Below are 9,903 nucleotides of genomic sequence, written 5' to 3' on the forward strand. Positions count from 1 at the left end.
TTACCGCCCATGGAAAGAGTTCACACAAATATGAGATCCACACAAACACATCCGGACACCTTCACACACACTGGAACAGTGCGTGACTGCTTTGTCACTAAAGTAAAAAATAATTAATATCAGTATCAATTAATCCCATGTGGCTAAATCTATCAGACAGAGCTTCACTATTAAATCTAGAACCCCCCAAAACAAATAACACTAAAACAGAGCCCCCCCCCATATTTCAACAACAGAGGCTAGCATGTTACAAGCTAAACTGATAAACAGCCCAAATGACTAATGCAACCGGCAATGAGAAATGTGGTCTGCCTGGTGTAGCTGGAGATGATTTAGCCTCGAAGAGTCCTTGTTTGGCCCCGCTGCATTCAGCTCCAAAACATGGACGGTGATTTGTCAAAGAGGGGAGGATGGAGGGAAAGTCGACCAGTCATCTCTAGGTAGGTCCCTCTAGGTCAGGTCATACATCAACTTGTTTTTTTCTTGTCAGATAATATATCCTCTTCGAAACCACTGGTCACATGTTAACCTTCAGCAGGGGAGAGGCCACCAACTGGACTATGTTTTTTCCCCAAAACATTACAAAACAGTTTTCATTTGCCCAGGCACGACCAGGCCCTGTAAATCAGATAGTGAGGAAAGCTTGCTAGTTGACATGGTAGCAGGGGTGGAGGGGGGTTAGGGCCTAATACAGGAGCAAAGGGAACAGAGCTGGTGGGGTGGCCATGCGCCCCCCCCCCCCTCGCTGACCACTGTCTGGACTCAGCTCTTGCCAGGTTTACTGTCCTGCGGCCTGGGCTCTGGGCTTGAGGTGGCAAGGAGGCTTTGTGGATCCCCCAGGCCCTGGCTTTCCAGGAACTCTCCCTGGGCACAGTGGCGAAGCCTCAAGCCACAAGATACACAGGGACATAAAGCCCCTTAGTGTCAGGCCTGCCCAGCCCAGCTGCCAGGTAGAGAGGGGAGCTGTGGCGATGGCAGAGGTGGGTTGTACGTGTTTATTGGTGTGGAGGAGGGGGGTAATCTGCTTGAACAAGGGAGACTTTAACACACCGCCTGACCGCCCCAAGGCCATCTAGGGGCAGGGTCACTAACCACCCCCATACCACCAGTCTACTGGGTGTCGTTTCAGTTCTGAAAGGGAACCGATCTGTGGGAGGAAGGAGGCAAACTCAGAGGGTGGAGTAATGGTTTATGTGGGACCGAGTCATGTCATTGATCATGACAGGCTTGGTCACATATTATAACGTCGCCTGCAGTTTCAGTGTGCAGATTTACAGCAATAATGACCAAATAGCTGCTGAGTTTATGACCAGTTTCAAGGAATACAATACTGACAATAACTATTGGGTTACTCCTGACTATGAGCGAGAGTGGTAGAATTCAAGCCCTTCCCGCACACTACTTGAGTCATTACCCGCAACATCAGCTATTTTACCTCAGAGGGCAACGATTTTGATAGATTGGACTGAAAGCTGCTCAGTTTTCATAAGACGCACAGCATACAGATGTCTGAGAGCGAGGACAAACCACCACACTTCCTCCTTGCGACAGCGTTTGTGCCGTTGGACCAGAATGAAACCTCTGGGTCCAATTATAAACACAAGGACCAACTCACTAGTGCTTTTAGAATATTGATGTGAGGTAAAGACCTACCATTCCAAAAGCAGGAAGAAAAATCATGCCTCTAGTCCTCTGAGATGTAGTCCATGTTGTGCGGAAAGTCAATAAAAGTCATGTTTTCAGAATCAGAATGGGTTTTAATCGCCATGAAATGTTGCACAGACAAGGAATTTACTTTGGCAGGAAGGTGCATACATTAAACATATAGGAATCTTAAAAACTTAAATATGTGGTCTAAGTTTTGCAACATCATATCAGAGTGCCACAAACACATTGTTATTACAGATGTCAATTCAGATCTCAACTGCCCACAGCACAGTGGCTGTACATATGCTGTTAACATTTTCCAAGTACGTGCTTTGACATTCACTCTGACTCCGATGGTATACATTTGTGAAAAGGTCAGAAATGATATAAAACATGACATTTGGGATCAAAGAGTTGGTTTGTTGGCAAGACCTTATTCATAAGTGAGGAAACTGGGCATCGCTGAGATATTCACATTCCACCCCCTTTTTATAGAAGTCAAAGATCTACTCCTTATCAGAAACATTCAGCATGTATGATTAAACTCAGTCAGAACAAAGCCTGACTCAGCAACAGGAAAACTGAGCTACACAGAATGATGGATCTTATCCAGTCCGTGATCTTTTTGAAATGAACATGTCAGTGACGGACTGAAAAAATAATAAACCTGGACTAGGAGGGCCCTGAGCGGCAACCATAACTGATTAAACTAAACCACATGAATTTGAGTTTGACCTTGGCCCTGACACTGCCACTTAAATGCCATCATTTCGAAACTTCGACGTTTGCGGTGTGTAGTTTAGCACCACCGGTGGTTAGACCAGAATCGTTCTTTGTGTCACAGGTCTACCTGGTCAGTAGTTCATCCTAACTGTCAGCAGCATGGCAGCATTCATGCTCCAGATGGCCGGTCATCTGCACTATTGAGCTGGGTCCAAACCGACCAGCTTCTGGCTCCCAACCCGAAGATGTCCCATGTTGTTTTCCACCTCAGGTCCTAGAAATCTGGACCCTTCCTCACCTTGTAATATTGCCAGCGCTCTTTCATCTCAAATATAAAGTTGATGAAAACGGCTTTTGGCTCGCGAAGGAGACCAGAACCAAAGTGCGAGCTGGACACACAGAGAGAGCACTATTCTCAGTCAGGACGAAAAACCTTTGACACAAACCAAGAGGAGACTTTGAACTTATTGCCCACTCGTATCTGTTACAATGATCCACTTCACAGGCTTACAGAGTAGGGCTTTGGCAGTGTCTAGGAGAGGGAGAGAAAAATCACCCCGTTTCGTGGCGCCATGATGCTTGGGAATGGATGAGGGACTAAGATGAGAGAGGTTGGGTCGGAGAAGAAGGCCGATGTGTTATCCTGCACAGTGCCCTTCGACCCCTTCACAGGATCTCCTTGTGTGTTTTCAAATGGACATTATGACAGCAACTTACAGGAGAACAGAGATACTGACTTGAGGAGGACTGAGGGTCGATAACAGGGAACTTCTTCCTTGCCTTCTTCCCTGACTCGGATTTGCTTTCTCTGGTAGGGATAGCTGAGAGTTTGGCTAAATTCAAATTCAAGACAGAAATACAGTATATCTGCCGTTTAATTCTCACTGACAGGGAACGGGGGGGGGGGGGGGGGTGACGCAGAAAGGAGGGAATTCTGAGTCAGTGCTTCCTTTATTTAAAAGTGTTTTGTAAAAAAGAAAAACATCCTCACACCATTGGCCTTGTTTCTTTTTGCAGGGCCATGCAGGGGAACCTTTTAGAGTCCCTTTACAAGACCCAGAAGGTGATGGGACAGCCTGGTGCGATCAGTGTGACCGTTTTGGTCTCCGTGAGAACGGCTTGATCTTCCACAGCATCTGTTTCAGGTTGACGAAACAAAGCGTCCATTTCTTTTTTCTTTTTTTTCATCCTCCGTTCAACTCCTCGTCCCGCAGAGTCAGAAGAACGACAACAAACAAACGACAGATCAAAAACGCGTCGACATCTGGATTGAAAACGGGCAACAGACGAAAAAAAAAAAACCCACTTCCCTTCACGACGAACAGCAGTGCCCTGCCTCCCTTGAGACCTTCTTCGTGTTTGTTGGGCTGTTTTGCCCCTTCAGCTCTCAAACGTGTTTCCAATAGGCTACAGTCAGTGCCTGTGGGCCTATGTACGAGCACCACAGCACGTTCGGGACGAAAGGGTTACTTGTCAGTACATCAGACGGCATGTGAAAAAGATGGACGAGCTTCTCCGACGTGGGAGCGGATGAAGCTGATTGAAAGTGAGCTGGGAATCTGTCTGGAAGAGAGCATCTGCTGAAACACGCCGGTGCCGTTGGTGTGCTGCGAAACAATGGATTCTCTGTGGCCATCCTCAGCCCCAGAGCAAAGTGCTCCCTTTAAAGACAAATGTCTTCCTGCGCCTCCACTTATATAAGTTAACGACATATCAATATCTACCATCCACTGTGTGAGAAAAAAATAAAAACCAGTTAGGCACCATAAAGCCTGGATTCAAGCTAAGCCACAAAATGTCACCCAAAATGTCAATGCCAAAAAACAAAAGGGGAAATGGGGGTAGCACCGAAAATCGTTATTTTTTATGACAAATTTGAAACAAATGTGCACTGCGGGGCCTGAGTCGAAGGCAGGTATGGATCAAATAAGCCTGGCCAGGATGTAAAGGACTGTAGTCTGCCTGGGAGAGCCATACTACTCTTACACGCCAGGCCAGGCCAGGCTAGCATGCTGGTTAACAGAACCACAACCTGACAGAGACATGGACCAGACTGACAGGGGTTTGTGTGTGTATGTTGTGGTTCTTTTTTGTCATGACTTTGACAGTTTAAACTTGTATGTGACACTATGCATGGGTTTTGCAATAGGTAAATACCACACCAGCCATATTAAACCTCAAAAGCACTTCAAAGACCTATGTTCTTTTCGTAGTTGATGTTGCAGATGGGGCGCAACACCACCGACAGACTTGCAAGCCGAAGAGACTCTTTTTCTTCGTCAAAAAAAGTGCAATGGAAAAGTACGCTTACCTCTTGGCTGCTTGCAAGCCCTTTATTCATCAGTCAGTGCTCCCTGTGATAGGAACGTAGGAGCCAGCCAAATCATTCTGACCAACACACAGACACACACACACACCAGCATACACACACACCTCATTAATAAATTAAAGCTGAGATTTTCCTTCCATATGTAACACATTTCCATTTTTAGAGACATGTTGCTTAAATTATGTAGTGCATTCTCCATAGAGCCGTCACTTTAAAATAAGCACCGTCAAGTCTTGCTATTCTTTTTGCTAGGAGGAAACGCTGGAATAGCTGTCAAAAAAGCTGTACATAATCAGAACGGCCGAGAATGGCTGTCCATGACATTTTATTGGAGCTGGAGTGAAGAATCCTTTCAAAGGTTTGTAGTGGTGATGCATACCGTTTCCAGTAAATACGGCAATGTGACCGCAGCAAAGCTGATCCGCTGCACAGCGTGTTTTCACATAGGCGCAGCCCAGTGCATTACATCCCCTCTCTGTCATCTCCCCTCGTGCAGGGAGAGCCCGTAACTAAGGAGGCCCTGGCCACAACATCCACCCTGCGAGGCAAGGTGTCAGTCCTCTTCTCCACTGTCACCAGGCTGGAGAGCGGGACGGCGTTGGGTCTCCAGGCTGACTCGAGCACAGCTGTTTCTCCCCCTGGCCACCCACACCTCCCTGACCCCAGGTCAGACCCCGGTAATGTGCCAGAAAACCTTCCTGACTGGTCCACACAGGTGCTTCACTTCCACCAGGACCTCCACCCTTCCCCTCCTGGGTTTGACATGTAGCACGTATGTCCGTCAGACTGGTTTTGCTCCAATAAAGCTTCAGTCTGTGCATGAGGTCATGTGGCCTAGTTTTTGGAGGGTCCCATGCAAGAAGCCCAGAGGCCCTCTGGACTACCCGATCTCTGCATCCTTCTGTGACATTGAAAGGCAACTTCAGAGATTGTGGTGCAACCCCAGGCCGGATGTACACTAATACACACACACACACACACTCTCACATACATTCCATGCAATAGTCTGCCTTTCGTCTCTGCAGCGGTCCACAGACCAGAATCATTACCAGGGAAATCAAGGAAATCCTGGCTCAGGGTCCTCGCGCCAAGCTCCGACATGTGTTTTCCCTTCTCAGGACCAACGGTTTTTGCACATCCCCGGACACTTGGAAAAACTTGGCCTCGATATGAATGCCCTGCAGAGCAGCAGTGTTCCAGGGTTCATCTTCCAACCAGGCTTTGGTCTTCAGACGAAGACCCCCCGAATACGAGGACAAAAGGCAACACGCTCCTCCTCCCCCAAGTACAAACAAAACGCGATGCCACGTAACATGAACTTGAGGGACCCTTGGTGATATCTGGGGTATATATCCATCTCTTCACTGCGATTGTCTGCACTGCGTCGGAGCCGTGTCACGGTGCCAGCCCCGCTGTATCTCCCTGTCATGTGTTTGGTTTGGGGCTCTGCTCCCACCCCATTGTTGATCTTTCTTTGACGCTTGCCACGGGACCCCACGGGGGGGGGGGGCAGTGCCTTTTAAACGGAAAAGCAAGAACACACAGTGTACTGTATGTATGGCGGAGAATAGAGAGTTGTTTTTTTGCACGAGGGATTGTGCTCATTTGAATTAATCCTGATAAACGTTGAAGCCAGATGTGAGGGAAAGTGTCTCATTGCTTATCCGGGGATGAAAGAAAGAAAAGAAAAAACGGCCGTCCCTGTTGTCGATGCGTGTCAGGGCATTCCGTTTAGCCGTTAAGAAATCAAAGCTCTGAAAACAGACGCCACACCATGCGCTGTGAAGTTTAGCATGCAATGTTTCCTAGGTGAGCTAAGACTAAACTAACTTTGGGTTGACCGGAGCACTCGAGAGTAACATGCATTGAACTTAAATGTACCCTCGCGAAAACGTCATTGCGAATGCCGTGCCATGCTAATTATATCACGATACAAACCTCACCTTTTGGGCATCTACAGGAGGAAGGAAAACAGGGTGAGGAGTGTTTTTGGATGTGAGTGGACGACCAGAGTCTTCCAGTCTGCTCCTGACAGTCCTACAGACCGGAATCTTCTTCTTTGGTGGGCTTGGCTTGCTACGCAGACATGATCATGTTGTGCAAGTCCACTGGTCTCTTTCCCACTTCAAAGCCCGGTAGTGATTTTTGGAGGGACCGGGAGAAGTGGCGTCCAAGGTTGTCAGGGTCAGGGTGCACAGCTGCTTCATTAAGAGCTTAATCAATGCAGCCATGACAGCCTCTCAGAAAGTGAGGATGTTGGTTTAGAGATGGAAATCTAAATGCTGCCCCCCGAAAATGTCAACAGACAGTTAAGTGCAGCTCGTTAATCCTATCAACATGCGTGAACGAGTGTGTTTTCGCAGGCAATTGGGCTGAATTATTCAATTTGTCCGTTTTTAAAATGGTGTTTGGATAACTAATTTGTCAAGGGCATTTTCCATAGAGAGAAGCAAGACATGACTACTTTTTGAATCTAGATTTGAGGTTCAGATTTAAGCGGGCAAAATAAACCATATCATTGGGAGAGAAAAAATATTCTAAATGTAGTCCATAAAATTCCTTGTAAGTAGTACAAATATACCTTAATTGAATCACTTAAAATGTGTATGTTCCCCTTCCAGATGTAATTCACAGGCTTTTCCTCCAAGAGTAGAGTGGATTAACCTTACAAGGCATACGGGCAAAGACCTGCAATAAAAAAGTATTAACATCTGTCGTCCAGTTAACATTAAACTAAAATGAGATGTACAGTATAGCGTTTTCCTTCAGTCAGGTGAATATGTTGCATGTTTATAGCTTGTGAGAGCACCAGCTCATACCCATTGGGCCACGTCCGATAAGGAGCTAACTGTTCCGCTCACATGTTGGTCATCACAACGAATTGTTTTCAAATCATACAAAATGGAGGCCACAAATCTAATGTTTTTACCATTCCCCCGGGTTGGCAAGAGGGAGTTTAAACTCAAATATCTTGTCCCATCACAGCCCATCGTGCTGCGTGGGTGTAGTAGTGGGCGGAGGAAAGGAAGGTGAAGTAAGACGCCTCACGTCCCCGAAGAAAGGACGACGCGCGCTGCCCGATCGCCCTGCCTGAATTAGCTGCGCTTATTTCTGATATTTCTGTGCACAGTTTGACCTGCACTGTTCCATGGACTCAAAAGTTCCACTTAATAACCAGCACTGGCAAAGCTTGGCTCGCACTCCCATTATAAAAAGGAAAATACTTCAACTTTGACAAAACATTTGACCAATGCCACAGTCTGCAAACATGAGCTGACTACACTCAAAGTGACTGTTGTCTATAGAAAGAGGAACAGAGTTCACTGCTGTCAACCTAGACTGCAGGAAAGTCTGATTTCCCCCAACACAGTCCTTACAGCTCCAAGCCTACAGCCGTCTGGGGCCCACTAAGCTACTGGCAAAAACAACATGAGTCACTACAAAGGGCAAAAGGCAAATTTACAACATCCAGTCAGCAGTTGGGATGAGAGGCCCATGATGAAGGATGGTGGCTCTGGCATGGGGCTTATGTAAAAGAATAGAAAAATACGAAGGATCTCATATGGGATTTGACTGAAGCTTCCAACACCATGGACACTTACCTGGCAACCAGTTTGAAACCACATTTGACCATATGACCGCAACATCTTTGTAAACGAAATAGAGACAGAGATGGAATAGACAGAAGGCTCTTTCTGCAGAGTACCTGTTTTAGGATCTGCTAGGGTCTTGAAAACACATATTCAGGAACCTCCCGTACAACCGGCACACACACAGTGGCAGGCTCGCACGCTCACACACACACACAGACACACACACACACTCCCGTGGCTTCATAGTAGCGATGTTTACCGTCGTTCTCCAGATTGCGTAGGGTGAGAGCGAGGGCCAGCGAGCGCTAACCGACGCGCTCCCCTCCACCTCAGGGGCCCGGGATGGCGTTTCGTTGGCCGGCCCCGAAGCGGCTCTCTCTCTCTCTCTCTCTCTCTCTCTCTCTCTCTCTCTCTCTCTCTCCGGAGAGGCCTATCAGTGACACGCGCTCGGAGAACTCCCAGACTCCTCAGTGCCAGGGGGGCTGCTAGCCTTGGCTCCTGTCCCCCGTTCCTCCGGTGTCTAACAATAACACCTCCAGCTGAGGGGGCCAATAACTCGACACCCCCACAGCAGCGGGGCCACAGCCGAGGGCAGCGAGAGCTGTCATGTTCAAACACGGCCCCCAGGTAACGGCTACGGTGGGACATGCCAAGCATAAACACGAGGGGGCCATGCGCACACGTCTGATCTGCGTCTGTTCACGGTTGGATTTCGCCCCTTTCCTCTTCCCCCCTCCCCCCGTCCTCTGTCCTCGCTGGCTCTGAACAGAGGGAGTCATGGTGAGTCTCAAAGTAAATACGAACGCGTCGTAATGGACGGGTAATTAGACGGCGTCGGTGTTGATCGCGTTTCACACCGGCCCTTCTGAGCCACGGCAGTATTGAAAGCCCCCGCTGTGCTGTGCAGTGGTGCCTTCTCTCTATCTCTCCCTCCGGGTTTCGCTGCGGTTTCTGTTGGAGGGCTGCGGCCTGTAGTCTGCCCAGCGTTTTCTCGGAGTAGGGAGAGACAGGAGGAGAGAGAACGAGAGAGGGAAAGAAAATGGGGAAGTAGTTCGAGACACCGTCAACATCTCTATTCGACTTTTTTTCCTGCACTGTGGACGATCCTCGCGTTGTCAACGACAGGGTCATCCCCGGCCTCCAGCAAGTCGCGAACGTTGTTCCTCTTCGTCTCCAACCGCAATCCCATAATCCCAAGCGGCAGACAGCAGAACTGCCACACTGGCGTTTTTTTCTTTCCCTCACCCTACCCATCTCACCCATCTTCTCCTTCAAAACGGTTGTTTCGTCCCCAAACCCGGGGCTATAAATAGCTCTCTGCGAACCCCGACGCGCGGTGTAGGGTTTCTCGAGTTTGGCTCCTCAGAGGTGCTGGTTGCCCCCCTGCTCTCTGAGGGCTGACAGCTGACAGTCGAGGCAGCACAGTGGTTCCATTTCTCTCCCCCCCCCCCCCCCCCCCCCCACAGCCCCCCCCCGCTGGAGTGCACACCCTCTGGGCCGTGCTGCGGTTGCTGGCGGGCAGGCCCAGCGTCGTATCTGCGAACACTTTGGAGCGAGTCAGCCCGGGGACTGGCGAGGCGCGGCGAGGTCTTCAAGCTCTTAATGGGCCTG

This window comes from Osmerus mordax, chromosome 17, assembly GCF_038355195.1.
Source record: "Osmerus mordax isolate fOsmMor3 chromosome 17, fOsmMor3.pri, whole genome shotgun sequence".
Lineage (NCBI taxonomy): Eukaryota > Metazoa > Chordata > Actinopteri > Osmeriformes > Osmeridae > Osmerus > Osmerus mordax.